The following is a 19162-nucleotide window of genomic DNA, read 5'->3' as shown; positions in this document are numbered from 1 at the left end:
AAATCTGCACTATAAGCCTACATAAAAATCTGCACTATAAGCTTAATTAAAAATCTGCACATATAAACTTAATTAAAATATGCACTATAGGCTTAATTAAAATCTGCACTATAAGCTTAATTAAAATCTGCACTATAGGCTTAATTAAAAATCTGCACTATAAGCTTAATTAAAATCTGCACTATAAGCCTACATAAAAATCTGCACTATAAGCGCTTCTTATGCTTCGAATTCAAGAAGAACAAAGGTCCGAAACTACTCCTACTGCAGGTGAGAAGCACTTACCTTGCTTCTTGGACTCATAACCGAACAAAAAGGGCTTCTAGGACCTTGGCCGACCGCCGGAGATGATGCTCTAACTCCCTTTCGTTTTCTGCCCGAGCTCCACCATCGTACGTAGAAGAGAAGGTGAGAATGGTTTAAGTCACGGGAAAACAGAGCATCAACTTATCCCTTTTATAATCCAATATTCTGCTAACTATCTTAAATAAATTCGCTACTTTTTCTAAACAGACAAATCCAACATCAACTTATCCCTTTTATAATATTCTGTTAACTATCTTAAATAAATTCGCTACCTTTTCTAAACAGAAAAAATCTATTTGCCCACCTGGTCAGCTGGGTTTTGACCGAGTCAAAGGTCATGGGTTCAATTCTTGGCTTGGATATTTTTTTGTCGAAACTTCCTTCGTTTAGTAAAAATACCAAACGACCTCCAAAAATTATATAAAAATACTCTAAAAATTTCTAAAAATCTCTAGAATATTTCTAAAATATTTTTAAATATTTTAAAGAACTTTTAGAACTCCTAATGAGGAAAATTAGGTTGTTACATCTAATGTGTACTAAAACACATACAAGTCACCTTATGGTTCTTTGTGAGATGTATATTTGATTTTACCCTAAACTAAGGGATCATGCATAACTATCTAAACATTATGAAACTTATGATCATCCACCTAGGATGTCACTTGGTGTCATCCCACTTGTTGAGATATTTACCATTTGTAATAGATGTCATTTGTCCTTAATAGCAAGTAAATTAAAATAATGCATGATGTTATATGACATACATCAAAATAAGTAATTTTCCAAACGAAAAGCAAGCTATAGCTACATGATGTATGTATGGCATGACATGGTGTTTTTGTGTTTTTCATAATAAAAATGAATATAACACATGATGTCATGACATATGATAGGCAATCAATCATGATATTTTTAGCATAAGTAAAATATACCTAGATAATCTATTTAAGTATCCTTAATTCTTAGCAAACCTTAAAATTAACCTAGATTGCCTATTTCTTAAGGAAATGTCAAAACCCAACTTGACATTTCTTCTACTCTTTTTATTTGTGCCAATTGAAATTAAAAATTAAATCCTCACATTTTATTTGGCACATTTTACCCTCTTTAAGGATCAAACATTTAAATTGAGACTTAATTTTCCCTTAATCCACTATGAAGATACCAAAATCCCAACTTGGTATTCCTTATAGTTTCCTTAGATATGCCAATTTTAGATTAAGTTCAACTCCTCAAATTTTGGCACGTTTACTTTTCTCAAGGGGTAACACTTAATCCTTCTCATTTTCAAAGGTTAGTAAAACCTTGAAAATGCTCTCCAGGTGCCAACTTCATTAAGGTTGGGTTCACTACCCTTCCAATTAGAGTTGACACTCTTTAGACTCATCTAGGGTGTAGAGAATATGTTCCTAGGAACCCAATACCTATTGGTGCTCATTGGATACTCTAGGTACTCACTAGGGATAACCTCCCTAGTCACCTTCCTAAGAACCTTTCTAGGCTTCTTAGAAGTCTTGGCCACTTCTACTAAGTCACTCCTAGGGATAACTTCCCTAGTAACTTTCTTTGTGACTTTGTTTGGCTTTTTTGGAGCCTTAGTCACATTGGTCTTACCAAAAGTATTTTTAGGGATTCCTTCCCTATTATCTTTGACTTGCCCTCTAAACTTAGGGTTGGTCTCATAGCTATATGGAACCCTATGGTATTGAGTCTCACTCCTCTTGGCTTTGGATTTGAATCCCAACCCTCTATGACCATTGAATGACTCTTGCCTAGTTCTCCCTAGAGTTTTCTCATTTTGACCCTTAAGAATATTTTCCATTCTTTCTAGGGTTCTTTCTAAGTTATCAAGTCTTAACCTCAAGACTTGGTTCTCCGTCATTAAATCCATAGATTTGGATTTTTCTTGACCCCTATGAGCATTTCTATATTTTGGCATATATCTATAATTCTTAGAGTTATTGCCTAAGATACTATCTACCTTCCTAAACTTAGGTGTGATAGTTCTAGTATGAGAAGGAATGTATTTTCCCTTAACGCTATCATGCTTCCTATTCTCATGATAAATAGCATTAAGATGATAAGAATTATTTCTAGCATGCTTTTTATCATGTGTCAAAGGAATGGATTCATTAAATGATATCTTGGTTTTTACCTTGTAAGCTCCCCCTAGACTTGTGCTTCCTCCTTTGACTTTGGTTGTTTTCTTCCCCTTTGGACATTGGCTTCAATAATGTCCATTTTGGTTGCACAAGAAACACACAATGTGTTCATTGCTCTTCTTTGTTGTGGGGATTGTCTCCTTGGGCTTCTCCTTGCCCTTAGGGTACTACTTGACCCTTCTTCTTGGTCAATTTTGGGCACTTGCTCTTATAGTGTCCATGTTCCCTACACTCAAAGCAAATGATATGATTTTTATTATTTACAATAAAAATTTCTATACCTTTGCTTATAGGGGTGGCACTTGATCCTCCATTTGATTTATCTTGCATTATGGAGGTTGCATCATCATCTTCTTCTTCTCCTTTTGAGGGTGTGGGTGCTTCCACCTCTTCAACTCTTGAAGATGTAGAAGATCTCTCATCTTCTTCCTTCTCCTCCTCTTCCTTCTTCTCCTCGAATGTTGACCTTATATCAACATCGGATTGGTCCTTCTTTTCTTGGACCAATGAACCCTTCTCCTTAGGCTCATCCACTCCTTGAAATTGAGTGGGGTTCTCATGATAGGCAATGACCTTTTTCCAAAGATCATTTGCACTCGTGCATTCACCTACACTCAAAATTATGTTAGAGGGTAATAGATTTACCAAATCTTTGTTACTTCCTTATCCGCCTTCGCTTGCTCCCTTTGTTCCTCAGTCCAATGTCGAGGTCGGAGGTGCTTACCCTTCTTGTATGTTGGAGCTTCAAATGGATCCTCCAAAATAACTCATTGGTTCCAATCCATTTGGAACCATGTCTCCAACCGAGTTCTCCAAAAATTGAAGTCCTCTTTGTCATACAGGGGTAGAATCCGGATGTCCCATCCGAGCGATCCTTTGGACTCCATCTTCTTCTTCCTCTAGCTTCTTGCTCTCTTGGCAGTTAGTCCGTTGAAGAGCGACCTTGCTCTTATACCAATTGTTGGGACCGATGTGCTCGCTAGAGGGGTGAATAGCGTCTCGTCGCGCACTCGTCGATTGCGTCTTGATGATAATATGCAGCGGAAATAAAATACAAGACTCACACAACGCTAACAAGTAGATTTACTTGGTATCCACCTCAAGAAGAGGTGACTAATCCAAGGATCCACACACGACACACTCCTCCACTATGAAAACCCTCCTTCTCAGTCGCAGCTGAAGGCGGAGAAGCCTTGTACAAATTCTCACACACACAAACAACTCACACAAGAAGAAGAACTACAAATACAAGTAAAAACACTCTCTTCTTGCTTACTTGTTGCTTGTTATTGCCTCTTGAACCTTGAAAGAACATTCTCAAGAGCCTTCAAGAACTGGCGATGAAAGTTGGAGAAGCTCATTGAAGATCGCCGAAAAATCGCAAGAAGAAGATTGCAAAAATCTACGGTGAAAACGCTCCGCAACGGCTATATCCTGTGCTCTCAATCGATTGAAATCAACCCCAATCGATTGTCACGTCAGCTCCGCACAATCCCAGCCATCCATCACCTGCATCCTGCGCAACGGTCACTTCCCAATCGATCGACCAATCGATTGGGATTTCTTGAATCAATCGCTCGATCGATTCAGCGTCTTTCTGTGATCTCGCGTTCACGTGAGAGCTTCTGCTGCCCAATCGATCGACCGATCGATTGACAGCTCCCAATCGATCGCCCGATCAATTGGGAAAGTCTCTGTACTCGTGATTTCATATCACAATCGATCGACCGATCTATTGGGCCTTCCCACAATCGCAGCACAGTCCAAATCGATCGACCGATCGATTTGGACCTTGTTCAATCGATCGCCCGATCGATTGAACACTCTGAACTTAACTCAAACTCAAGTACAAAGTCCCAAACCCAACTTCCGGTCAACCGTGACCTATTGGGTCTCCATGCCTAGCATTTGGCCACACCCGACCAACCTTGAACTAGCCTTCTAGCCTCCTCCATCAGCCTTGTGTCCCACGGATATCTCCCCATCATTCACGCCTTACCTTCAGGAGCTTCCTTCAACCTCATCCTAGTTGTCGGGTCTTCCTTGCCAAGTCATACCAGGACTTACCTCGCCAAGACAACATGCTTAGACTTTTCAATTGCTTGGCTCCTCACTAGGACTTTCTCCTTTGCCAAGATCACACTTGGACTTTCCAACTGCCTGGCTCCTCACTAGGACTTTCTCCTGACAAACTCCTCACTAGGACTTTCCCGTTGTCTAGCTCCTCACCAGGACTTTCTCCTTTGCCAAGATCACACTTGGACTTTCCAACTGCCTGACTCCTCGCTAGGTTTCTCCTGCCTAGCTCCTCACTAGGACTTTCCCGTTGCCTGGCTCCTCACTAGGACTTTCAAAATGCCTACCATCCAGTTAGGACTTTCCCAGTCAAGTCTCCTGTCAACCTTGACCTACTTGACTTGTATTCTCATCAACCTGGTCAACCCTTTGACCATCTCCATAATCGGACGATTGCTCCAACAATCTCCTTATATTGTCAAATATCAAAACTCAAATCCTGACTCAAGCTTGACTCAATTCAAGTTTAGTCAAACTAGTCAACCTTGATCTAGGAAAATTGCCCCAATAGGACTTCCCTTGCCTAGCCTACAACTAGGACTTCCCTAGATCAAGCCCCATACTTAAACATACTTAAACATATTTGTTTGACATTAAAACCTTGGAGGTCAATTGCACCAACAGATATTTGGGTAAAGGTTTAAGTTATGTTTATTGTTATATTTGATATGCATTGTGAGTGTGCAGGATACATGTACAAAAAGGAAAAGTCCAAGTGTGATCTTGGTAAACGTGAAAGTCCAAGTGGAATCTTGGTGGTGTAAGTCCAAGCATTCTGTCTTGGCAACATAAGTCCAAGTGTGAGTTAGCAATGGTTGAAGTCCTAAAGGTGAGGAGCCTCATGGCAAAGGAAGACCCAACAACAAAGATAAGGCCGAATGAAGCTTTAAAAGGTAAGGCGTGAAGGATGGGGAGGCATCCAAGGGACGTGAGACTGATGGAGGAGGCTAAAATCTTGGTCTAGGTTGGTCGAGAGAGGACGAGTGATAAGTGAATGTACTCGAGGATCAAATCCTAGGGTTAGGATTTGACTAATTGACTAGGACAGGACACAAAATGTTTTTGTGCCCGCGGTTGCAAAAATAGTCGTTTGGTACTGTAGCAGTCAACCGTTACTCTAGAAGTTACTGTAGCAGTCTACTGTTACTATAGCAGTTGACTGCTATAGTGTACAAGTTAACTGGTATCGAGCGTTAGCTTGTAACGATCAAATTTCACTTAGGACTAGTTAACTAATGTCTTTATCAGTCGACTGGTGGTGAGAAACATAGCTAGCTATTTCCTCTTGAGCTCTATTTAATAGAGCTTGGAGTTCTTGTTCATGGTTGACGAAATTAGTAGTGGTTAACCCTAATTAGAGTTTTCAAGTGATCAAGTGATTTAGTGTGGTCTTGTGTGAGTTATAGTGAGATTTCTCCACCCACAAGGAGTTACGCGAGCTAGCCGATAGTTCTCCAGGGAATCATCCACCAACGGATTGGGATCGTCCACCTTACGGATAATCGTAGAGTAGGAGTAAGTGATCTCCAAATCACGTTACATAAACGTGTTAGAGGTTTGATTGTCTTGGTTATTGGCTTTAGGTTTAACTTTCTATTTATTTGTTTTGTTTTGTATTTCCATTGTGCACTAACAAGAGTAGGAAGTGACGATTTGGGTAACAAACTATTCACCCTCTTCTAGCGGTGTCAAGGTCCTAACAAGTGGTATCAGAGCTAGATTGCTCTTTGTTGGACTAATCGCCAAAGGAGCAACTGCTAGAGAAGAAGATGGAGTCGGAGGACCTCTCAGATGGGGCATTCGGATCTCACCTCCATATGAGCGCGAAGACTTCAGCTATTGGAAGTCACACTTGGAGATGTGGTTCTAAATGGATTATAACCATTGGAGGAGTCATTCAAGACTCCAACCGACAAGAAGGGAAAATGCCTCTGGTTTCAGTATTAGACTGAGGAGCAAAGGGAGTAATCAGAGGCAGATAAGGAGGTAACTAGAATTTTAATTAATTTATTATCTCCTAATATGAAATTGAATGTAGGTGAGTACAAGAGTGCTCATGAGCTTTGGAGCAAGGTGATTGCGCTCCATGAAGATACTACACAATTCCAAGGAGTGGAGGACCCAAGGAGAAGGGTTCATTGGTCCAAGGAAAGGACCAATCAGATGTTGACACGTGCTCAATATCCGAGGAGGAGAAGGAAGATGAGGAGGTATCAACCACATCTTCAAGGGAGGAAGAAGTGGAACCGTCCACATCTTCAAGTAAAGAGGAAGAAGAGCAATCCAAGGAAGAGGAGATCTTAAAAGCTCAACCCTCTACCTCAACTACCACGAAGAGCACAAAGGACTACATCAAATGCTTTGAGTGTAGTAAGATAAGGCACTACAAGAGTAGATGTCCTTTGATCAAAAAGGTAAAGGAAGTAATCTCTAAACCTGGTAAAGTTGCTTTAAGAACTAACATGGGTTGTAGGGATGGAGTCAAGGAGAAGAAGTGCATTAGGTGTTTCACATGTGGTGAGTGAGGACACTATCACATGAAGTGCCCAAGGAGAGGAGAGCTCAAGAAATTAGCGCACTTGAAAAAATGAGAAAAGAAGACGAGCTCAAGTCAAGTAGAAGCTTCAAAGGTAAGAGGCAAGGTAATCCCTATTTTAAAGTTTAATTCAACTTCAAATTCCTTCATGCTTGTTAGAAATAATGAAAATTATGTATCCATGCATAATTATGGATTTAGGTACAATGATAGGAATATGGTTAACACGGTAGATAACTCTAGGAAATCATCTAAAGTTAGACCTAACCAAACTTAAACTATCATGCCTAAGGGGAGGAAAGTAGTAAATGATCAAGGCATTAATCCCAATAAGGGGAGGCACCTGTCTAGAAAGGATAGGTTTAGGAATGTCCATGATGGACATGTTGATTCTAGGGTTAAAACCCTAGCATTGATAAATCAAGCTTTAAGGGAAAAGCTTGATAGGTTGGAAAAAGTTTTAGATAGGTTCATTATTGGACCTAAAGGACTTGACATGTGTTTGGGTGGTCAAAAAAATAAAAAATGTCAAACTGGATTCCTCCCAGGCCAAGAAAAAATCATATGCTAGGGTGACAAATGACAATGGCAAGGGAGAGTCATCCAAGCCCAATAAGAAGGAATATACTAGGGTGACATATAATTATAGCAAGGATGAGGTATCCAAGGTTAAGAACAAGAAGAAATTAACCAAAGATAAGTTGTCTAAGGTTAAGAAAGTCAAGTTTGTAGGCCAAGTGTCACCTGAGATGCACAGAAGTGACCTAGTCATAATGGATTAGTCACCTAGGGAGATGGCTAAATCTAAGAGCTCTAGGAGGCTCAAAGAGTCTTTGGGACATGTGGTAAATGGATCTCAAGCGGACCATGCTTGGGATTCAAGATAGGTCATCAAATGTGCCAAAGTGTTTTAGAGACGAATTTGAGTCTCAAATCTAAAAAGTTGGCACAATTGGGTTGAGTTTCATGTATAAAAATATAACATTGGGGTCATATTACATGAACATTGGTTTTTTGATTTATAGATGTCATATAAACTAATGCTATGAATGCATTATAGTTTAATATGAGTAGATACATCAAGAGGAAGCCAAAACTAGGGCTTTAGGTCAAGGTTCAATTGAACAATTTAGCTAGTTTTAGATTTTATATCAATCTTGGGATATATGATAAATATATATTTTTTTTTTATATATTTTTCTAAGTAGACATTGGTAAAATAGACCACTAGATAAAATATGAAATTTTTTAGATGTTTGTGAAATTTCTGATGCATTTCTGAAGTTGGGTCAGAAATATTATTTTTGACTGAAATAGTATATCAGTCGACTAATACAGTTACCAGTTAAATAGTAATACTATTTATGAGCACAGAATATCTATGTGAACTCATTTTAAAGAGGGTAGTCAACTGAGATTAATGACAATCGACTGATACAGTCTGAAAATATAGTTTACCAATAGAAAATGATCAAAAGAATAGTGAACATATATGTAATCTTATGAAGATTAATACATGATGTTTATGGTTATTGGAGATTAAAGAGTCCACTAATTGAGATATTGTTGGAGTTCTTTTTGATGTATAAAAAGGGGGGAAATGTTGGGTTTAAGTGGGAAACCTACACACCCTTGCAAGAAAACCTAGTTAAAGAGGGCGCTTAAGTGAAGGGAGAGCGATTGCTCATTTATTGGCAAAGGGGGAAAGGTTTACCTTTGTGGAAAATACTAGGTCAAGGGGGAGTTTAGGTAAGGGGGAGCCTAGGGATTTAGGTTCCATTATTTATGCATGAGTTTATTTGTATATTTATTTGCATTGTTATTACATCTATGTTCCCTTAACTTAAACGGGTTACCAAATATTAAAAAGGGAGAGATTGTTTGAGCAATCTATGTGACCCTAGGTTTTGATGTTTGGCCAAAGGTTTAAGTTAGGTTTATTATTGTATTTGATATGCATTGTGAGTGTGCAAGATACAGGTACAACAAGGAAAAGTCCAAGTGTGATCTTGGCAAAGGTGAAAGTCCAAGTAGAATCTTGGCGGTGTAAGTCCAAGCATATAGTCTTGACAACGTAAGTCCAAGTGTGACTTGACAATGGTTGAAGTCCCGGAGGTGGAGAGTCTCTTGACAAAGGAAGATCCGACAACAAGGACAAAGTCGAAGGAAGCTCTAGAAGGTAAGACATGAAGGATGGGGAGGCATCATGGAGGATGCTAGAAGGGTAGGTCTAAGTTGGTCGGGAGAGGACGAGTGCTGAGTGAATGTACTCGGGGGTCAAATCCTAGAGTTAGGGTTTGACTAGTTGACTGGGGCAGGACACAAAATGTTTCTGTGTCTGTCGATTGTGAAAACAATTGTTTGGTACTATAACAGTCAACTGTTATTCTAGCAGTCAACCGTTACTCTAACAGTCAACTATTAGTGCAGCAGTCGACTGCTACAGTATACCAGTCGACTGATATCGAGCCGTTGACTTGTAACGGTCAAATTCTACTTAGGACCAGTCGACTGGTGTCTTTACCAGTTGACTAGTGGCGGGAAACACAACTAGTTGTTTCCTCCGGAGTTCTATTTAATAGAGCTCGGGATACTTGGTCATAGTTGACAAAATTAGTGGTGGTTAACCCTAATTAGAGTCTCTAAATGCTCAAGTGATCTAGTATGGTCTTGTGCAAGTTGTGATGAGGTTTCTCCACCGACAAGAGTTACGCGAGCTAGCCGAAAGTTCTTCGAGGAATCATCCACTGACGGATTAGGATCGTCCATCTTATGGACAACCATGGAGTAGGAGTAAGTGATCTCCGAACCGCATTACATAAACGTGTTAGAGGTTTGATTATCTTGGTTATTTCCTCTAGGTTTAACTTTCTATTTGTTAGCTTTGTTTTGTATTTTTGTTATGCACTAACAAGCATAGAAAGCGATGATTTGAGTGACGAGCTATTCACCCCCTCCCCCTCTAGCGACGTTAAGGTCCCAACAATCAATTTCTAACATTTATTTGGAAAAGACTCTTCAAACTCTAATTGGCTTCCCTATTAGAAAATTGATTCTCGTTTCAAAAAAATATTGTAGAAAGTAAGGTATACATTTTGTCACAGGTCCCATGTTTATACAATCCAAAGCACCTCCTTTACACGATGACTAAAGCTCTACATCTAAATGTATTAACCTTACACACATTTCATCAAACACATACAAAACACAACACATAAGAACAAGGCTATAAAATATATCATTGAACAAATAAATGGCCAAATACATAATTCACACATCAACATTACATCATAACTTCTCCCTACTCCTAGAATTGGAGAATTTGCTCCATTGTGAAGGAATTACAAACAAGATACAAGAAAAATAATAATCTACAACTCAATACACAAGATAAAGAGAGGAGAATGCTTATATATGCGTCATCGGTCTTCTTACTTGCAGCCCTTGCTCCAGAGGTAGATAGATAGTCAAGAAGATGAAGATGAAGTCTCTAAGATTTCCTTTAGAGGGGAAACCCCTTCCCAAAGGAAGAGGACGGAACCTTAAACCAAGGATAAGTGAAAAGGAGAGAAAATTCCCTTTTATAACAGAGGCATGCCCCCTTCATTTTCTCCGCCACACGACTGTGTTAGGGGCCACGACCATGGCATGTGTGCCATGGACTAGGAGAGACACGACTGTGCCTTGAGGTACGGTTAGGTCGTGGGTGACACTGCCAAGATCAGGAACGGTCGTGCCTTAGGGCACGACCGGGCCATGGAACTTACTAGAAGAAGAGGAACGACCATGACTCAGGGAACGATAGGACCGTGTGTATTGGTTGGAGTGAGGCACAACCTACCCATGCTAAAATATGAAGGAGGTTGTTGGTGTGACACGACTGTGTTGGTGCCTCCTTCGAAGTTGCTCCAATGTCCATTTCTACTCATTATTTGCTTAAAATCGTGTCTTGTTAATGAAAACATGCAAAGAGCAGATCTCCGAACAAAAAGAATGGAAGTAAGACATAGTAATAAAATAGAGTATAATAAATATAGATTATACTCATGAAATATTATTAGATGTGTGTCAAAGAATGCCTAGAAACATATATAACCTACGTACATCACACCTCAGACTTAAACCTTTACTTATCCTCATATAAAAATCTACAATCTAGACTCCTGTGGCTAAACAGTGCATCATATTCCCTAGTGAGTCAGTCTAATCCTATCAAATGATTTTATTAGTGAGTAAGATATAAAAGTTGTTCGAGTATAACCTAAAAAATAGTTCTTCGTGTTAAGTTTTTCACATTTCAATCTCTAAGCCTTGTCAAGTTGTCATATAACTGTGTTTCTTATGCTCCCAATGATAGACACTTACCTTCCACACACTCGATTCACATCTCTCAAACTAGACAAGGTCTTAAAGGATTATTCAGAATCAAGAGAAACATAGCATTTATTTCTCTAGTAACTAAACTCGGTCTTAAAGGGATAAATTATTAGTTTTTACTCACAACAACTATTTTATATCCCTTATTCAAATGATTTTTTATGCTTTAAAAGTGCAGTAACACAAATACAAATATATAAATATAGATGTAAGGATTTTGATTTTTCCAAGTAAGTTGCCATGATCCGAGATCATCCAATAACAAAAATATAATTGAGATGTCACCTTAGAAACATAAGCACTAGTCTAGTTCTATGAATCATGATTATTTTCAGCATTATCTACCATTAAAACTAGGCAAAGTGAAAATATATCCTAAAACAAGGTTAACACTCAAACTCTTACGGTAAAAATATTGCTCACTTCATGCTAACATATATAGAAAAAGATAGATCACTAAACATACTTGTTGGAGCAATCTAGGTATCCTAGATTTTGATGTTTGGGTAAAGATTTAAGTTAAGTTTATTATTGTATTTGATATACATTGTGAGTGTGCAGGATATAGGTATGACAAGGACAGTCCAAGTGTGATCTTAGCAAAAGGAAAAGTCCAAGGGTGAGTTTTGTTGGTGTAAGTCCAAGTATGTAGTCTTGACAACGTAAGTCCAAGTGTGACTTGGCAAGATTGAAGTCTCGGAGATAAAGAGCCTCTTGGCAATGGAAGACCCACAACAACGACAAGGACGAAGGAAGCTCCTAAAGACAATGCATGAAGGATGGGGAGGCATTTGAGAGGCGTGAGGCTGATTGAGAAGACTAAAAGGTAAAATTGAGGTTGTGCGAGCAAGGATGAGTGTATGAGAGAATGTACTTAGGGTAAACTTTCAGAGTTTACTGTAGCGTTATTCTAGCATTACTGTAGCGTTATTATAGTATTATTGTAACAGTTGACTGGTGTTTTCATTAGTCGACTGGTAGCCAACCATTGGCATATAACAGTGGAATTCCACTTAAGACCAGTCGACTGGTGGTTTTATCAGTCGACTGGTGGCGGAAAATAATAGGTATTTTCCTCCCGAGCTCTATTTAATAGAGCGCAGGGTGCTTGGATAAGGTTGATAAAATAAAGGTGGTTAACCCCTAGTAGTAGTCTTCCAAGCTCCTGTGTGTGATCCGTTTGTACGTAATCAAGATTGTGGCAAGGTTTCTCCACCCATAAGGAGATTGAGCTAGCCGGAGGTTTTTCGGGGAGTCATCAACTGACATATCAGGATCAGGATCAGGATCGTCCACCTTACGGACAGCTGTGGAGTAGGAGTCCTAATCTCTGAACCATGTAAACGCCTTGTGTTAGTGTTTGTTTTGGTTTGTTGTCTTTCCTTATTGTTATAGGATTTAGCTTTCTTCTTGTTAGTTTGTATTTTATTTTCCACTGTGTACTAACAAGTGTAGGAAGTGATGATTTGGATGAGATATTATTCACCCCCTCTAGCGGACGTCAAGGCACCAACAATACTAGCACATAAGTAACCAATAAACCGCATGAAATCTAAATCAAGAATGCTAGATTTTCATATTAAAGAACAAACAATCATGACACAATGTATGATGTAACTAAAATTTTATTATGTAAAAAGAAATATAATAAAAACTAATCGAAACCCAATACATCCCCAAGACTTAAATTTTTTATTGTCCCAATGAAAACTAGAAATGTAATATGGAGGAAGTTTTGAAACTAGAGAAGTTACCAAGTAATATGCTTTAAATGTTGGAGACGTTAATGTGTTGTTGATACTTCTCTATATGGGAATCTCATTCCTCCACAACTCTAAATCTTACAAAAATAAGATAAACAAGAAAAACTAGGTAGAGGGATTAGGGTAATAAAAAAGGCAAAGTAACTTAAAGAACTAAAAACTAAAAACTTAAATGAAAATGAGAATGAACTTGGGTTGCCTCCCATGAAGTACTTATTTTAGGTCATTAGCTCGACCCCTTATTAGGTTCATCTAAATTGAACTCTAGTTGGAGTAGAATACCTTTAGACTTTTCTTCTAATCGCATATAATATGAAGAGAGTTGTTTGTCGGTCCTGTGTAGGCCCGCTAAAGGGGGTGAATAGCCTGCAAATCAAATTACAACTTTCTTTTGCTTCATTTTTAGCAAAGACAAACACATTAGATAATTCGAAATAAACAACATAAAAAGGAGGAATAAGAGATACGAGAGATTTACTTGGTTATAACTAGGGAGATTGTTAATCCAAGGCATTGAAAACACTCACAAACTCCTTTGATGAAGGCGAAGAAACATCTTACAGTGATTAAGCACAAATAATAAAGAAACAGTAGATCTAGAGATTACGAACGAGTGTTGTCTTTAACTAAGAGGATCAGGGCTCTATTATAGCCCACTGGTCAAAATAGTCATTTGATGATGTAACCGTCTCCGGGCTCCTAGACCAGATTCTAGCGCCTCCACTAGTCGCTTCAATCCTCTTCGCAATGACTTTGTGATGAGGTATTTATCCTTGCTCGGATGCCTAGACCTGTCCGGGTGCTTGGATTGGTGATGTAGACTCCGAAAGTTATCCTCGTTGCAACGGTCAACAAGGGCACCTGTTCTGACCTAGGCTGGTCCGAGCGCTCGGACTAGTCCAAGTGCCTAGACTTTCGAACACCTGGACTTCGTCAAGGCGCCTGGAGAACTCAACTTCATGTTTTCTTGTCCAGCTGCTGCTCCAGTCACTTGGATGATTCTCTGGCCATCTAGTGTTGAGCTCACCTGAACTCAACTCTGACCTTCCTCTTAAGCAACCTTCCACTCTGACTTCTCATCCCTCAGAAGCATCACACCATCATTCTTGTCTGTCGATGTACTCTTCCATAACACCTCGTCTCTCAGATGCATCAGGTCCATCGGCTCGCTTCCCATGTCATCCTTCCCGCTAGCTGTTTCTTTCACTCAACTTCATGTGTTCCTAAATTTCTGCACACTTAGACACAAGGATCAGACATAATAGGATCTAACTTGACTCGGTTGACCACATCAAAACTATCACAGGTACTTATAATCTTTTTTTTTTTAATGTGCATCAACCTGAGTTAAAGTTAGGGTAAACAACGACATGATATTTTATTTGATGAAATAAAATAACAATTAAAGAATACATTTTGCAATAAAAAATTACAAAAAAACCTCCCCTAAATTTAATCTCTATATTACTTCCCTTTTGATAACATCAAAAATAATAATAATAATAATGTAAGGGAAATAATCAAATAAAAATAGTTAAAAATAATCTGAAAAATCTTTTTCTAGGGGGTGTTTTAACAAAGTTTCAGTAAATTAATTTTTTTATTATTAGAAATAACTTTCAAAAAAGTAATATGTTAATCAATTATTTTGCTATTTTGACAAAAATAAATTAAATTTTTTTTTATGTGTCAAAAAAATTCTATATATTTTTTTAAATTCAACAATAAACAATTTGATTAAGAGTAAAATTTTTAGCAAAAAAAATATTAATTTTGACTGTAAAAATCATTTTGTATAAATAGAATTATTTTCAAAATTAAAATTTTAAAAATAGTTTTCCATATCTAAAAATTTGGCTAATTTTTCTCAACACTCAAAATATATAAATAATCTCTCAAAAATTAAAATTTTCAAAATTTATCTCTGAAAGAATTTTAAAATTTAAATTACATTTTTTTTATAAAAACTTCATAAAATTTAGATAATTTTCAAAAAAATCTTAAAATTTTTGCTAATAGAAAGCATAACTCATAATAACATAAAAAAATAGATTTTTTAAAACTCAATTTTCTAAACATTTTTAATCATTAAAACCTATTTTTTAAAAAAATCATTCAACAAATAGAAAATTTCAGAAATTAGAATAGATAATATCTTTATTTTATACAGAAAAAAATCTATCATGTGGTGACCAACATGGGAGGATATTTTACGCTGGCTTTGTCGAGAATCAACTATTGCTCAATTCTACAAATATACCATGTGGTGACCAACTTAGCTATGTCATGGGGGCAAAATAAAAAGTTATACACTATAGTCATTATACTACAGTGTTATTAGCGTTGATCAATATCGAAATGTTTTAACAAAAAGATGATTACACTTACCCTAGGCGCTTTCATAGTTCGTCCTCAAGTTATGTAAAGGAAGATAAATCATATGAGGTTGGTTTATAGTCGACTGCCAAGTTGGTTGGGGTGTGAGGGGTCTTTTTCCCCAAGGCATGCACCCATCAGTAATTAATCCCTTGCCCCATTGTAGCAAGTCTGTCTGTCACCCTCTAACCAATTGGGCATCCGGTGAGGACAATATCGTTGTGTTTCTATAACATAATATTGATTTAAGCGTTGATCGGAGAAGAAGTGTTCATATTGTACTAGTTATAATTAGTTGTTATAATACAATTTATTAGTATTGATCAAAGTTGAAGTGTTTATGTTGCAATAGCTATGAATTTTAGCTACTATAACACAGTTTATTTGTGCAATCAGAATTGAATTGAAGTAAGTGTCCATGTTATAGTAATTATGAATCCGTAGTTACTATAACCACATCAAAAATTAAGATAATTTCAAAAATAAAAATATACTAAAATGGATACTTTCGATAATAAATTAAAAAATCCCTTTGATAATTCTAATAATTTTTTTACCATGTTGTACCAGCTATAGTTTCATAGCTACTATAACGTAGATTCAAATTATTGACTTACCATTCACATTGTAGCAAGCTAGCAGTTATGAAACTGTAATTGCTATTATGCAGATTCAACATGCTCACCTACAGTTTACACTATAGCAGCAATAAAACTGTAACAACTATAATTTCGTAGCTACTATAATACATTAAATCGGTTCAAAATTTAGATAGGAGATAATAATAGCTCAGAATTTCATACTTACTACAACATGTTCGATCATTACTGAATATTACTAGAATGTAGTTGAGTAATTGTACATAACTGAATAGGATGTTTTTTTTATACAAAATTAAAATGAAAAGCCTTACATAATTTGAAAAAGTCCTATATATATATATTGATCCTGTCCGAATGCTGAATCAGCGGACGCTGGGCACGGGGTGCTTTCCGACTGCTGAACTGGATCTTCGACTAGTGGCACGAAGCTCCGGCGAACCTGCACAGAAGTCGGGCCGGGAAGGGGTTCCCGGCGGCGACCCTCCGATACTCAAGTCAGGTAAGCAGGTGGTGGAAAAAGTAGCTCCAAAGGTCTTGAACGCGTACCTCCGGCGCCAAATTGTTCCTGTCGGGAAGCTGAGAAGACGAACCTGCCGGAATGACGTGCCTGGAAGGTTGACCGCATTCCCATGACCCGGTTGATGATCTGTCCGCTGCGTTGACCAGATCGTCAGAAGTCCTCCTCCGGTCAACTGTACCTGTATCCAGCGACCGGGTTCCCCCGGTCTCTCGTACCTCGATGCTCGAGGGGAATCTCATAGACATATAAGTAACCGCATAATAGTATAGCAATAAAATGAACAGATACCGAGTACGAGAACGTACCCTGGCCCAGGGGGGTGCCCTCGGATGGATGAGTGAGCTGGTTGTGGTGCTGATCGGGTCGTCGCGGCCCTGAATAGCAGGTGAATGTTCGCCTGGTGAGTAGCCGGCTTCGGTGGCTCAAAGCCGGATGTGATATGGATCCATAAGGTGAAGCACGGTCCGATTACAACCTCGGCTCGCAAGTCGGCATACAACAGCAGCACGCAGGCCGGAATATAACCACGGCACAAAGGCCGAACACAGTCTCGGCTCGCAGGCCGGAGTATACAAATAGTATGATACTTGAGCACTTGGACGACGACTGCCCGGAAGTGTCGACGACGACCCCCGAAGTCGCCGAATGCGGTAGTAGCCACGAGAAGCGATAGTAGCAGCTGTAGGTGGCGGTGTGTGTAGGAAGAGGTGACGATAGCCACTAGAGGCGGCTGTGGTGGTCACTGGGAGTCACTGTAGCGGACGCTGGAGGCGGCGGTGACGGCGTGAGACGCTAGCAGCCATGGCGGGAGGCGCCGGGGTCGAAAGAAAAGGGAGGAGGTGGCTCTAAGGGCGGTCGTCGCCGGTATACATGTTCGGCAGCAGCGGTGAAGGACTAAGGAGAAGTCCATCTTCTCCTTCTCCTAGCAGCGGCGGCAAGATCACACACGAAGCCCTCGAGCCCGATGGCAGCGGGGAGAAGGAGGCAGCTGGGAGTACCTATCGTCGGTGGCAGTGCAAGTCCAGCGGTGGGAAGCACCGGAGAGGATGAGGAAGGAAAGTCCTTCCTGTGTGCGGCCAGATCTCCCTCCTGTGCTTGGCCGCCTCCTGCAAAACGCCCCTCTAGTGGCGGCGCTGGTATGGAGAGAACGGAAGGAAAGAAGTATATGGGAGGACGAAATGAGTGGCCGGCACCGGCCTTGGCGCTGGCCTGTAGCGTGAGAGGAAGAAGTCCTCTTCTTGGCGGCGGGCTCGAGCCCGAAACCAATAAAAAACCCCCTCCTTCATGCTACTGTCAGCAGTGCTTAAAAGCACTCAAAGCCCTAAAAGCCCTCAACTACTAAATGACACCAATGCCCTCCTTCTTCTCCTTATTTCCCCTCATGTCCTCAATTACATCCGGATCACAAGCCTCCCCTTCAAGTCTAGTCGAAGGAGACGTGAGTCCGACTGACTGGACAATCTATTGCAAAGAATTGAACCGCTCTCGATGTCAAAGCCAAATCGCTGAACCAATAATATACTGTCGCTCGAGCGGTCGCTATAATAGTGGTGTCGTAGGAGATGGTAACGGTACCGAGCGGACCAAGTCTGTAATCGGACCAATGCCGAGTGCGCAGCCATGAAGATACCGATCGGACGATCGAAGTGCTATCGATCGGATGGATAGATGCTAGGCGGACGCTGTCGTGCGAGCGATCGAAATGATGCCGATCGGATGGATAGATGCTAGACGGACACTGTCGTGCGAGCGATCGAAATGATGCCGATCGATCGAATAAATGTCGGGCGGACGATGCCGCGCGATGCCGCGCGATGCCGGTCGGACGGCTATGAAAGTGCTGACTGCGCCGCCCCAAAATGTGAGTTAATCGGAAGTGTAGCCCGTGAATCGAAGGCTCGTGGAGGCGAAAGTCACGAGCCGAACGGGCGCATAACCTGTATTCTGGTTTGAAACCAGTAGAGATACTCTTTGTTCGCGACCATCGGAGATAGCTCGACCCCGATCGGGGGAGATAAGAAATACTATATGCTGATAAGCTGGCTCGAAGCCAGTGATAATCGCTCGACCCCGAACGGGGGAGATAGAATATCTGATAACTAGTCCATGCAGCGGTCTTCAAGCCGGGGTTTTATAGTCGCCGGTTCGACTCTACGGTTTAACGTCTGGGCTAGACGGTCTTCAAGCCGGGATTTTTATAGTCGCCGATTCGACTCTACGGTTTAACGTCTGGGCTAGACGGTCTTCAAGCCGGGGTTTTTATAGTCGTCGGTTCGACTTTACGGTTTAACATCTGGGCTAGACGGTCTTCAAGCCGGGGTTTTTATAGTTGCCGGTTCGACTCTACGGTTTAACGTCTGGGCTAGACGGTCTTCAGGCCGGGGTTTTTATAGTCGCCGGTTCGACTCTACGGTAGACGGTCTTCAAGCCGGGATTTTTAT

The sequence above is a fragment of the Zingiber officinale genome, chromosome 2A (assembly GCF_018446385.1).
Source record: "Zingiber officinale cultivar Zhangliang chromosome 2A, Zo_v1.1, whole genome shotgun sequence".
Taxonomy (NCBI): Eukaryota; Viridiplantae; Streptophyta; class Magnoliopsida; order Zingiberales; family Zingiberaceae; genus Zingiber; species Zingiber officinale.
Note: the sequence above shows the minus strand (reverse complement) of the source record.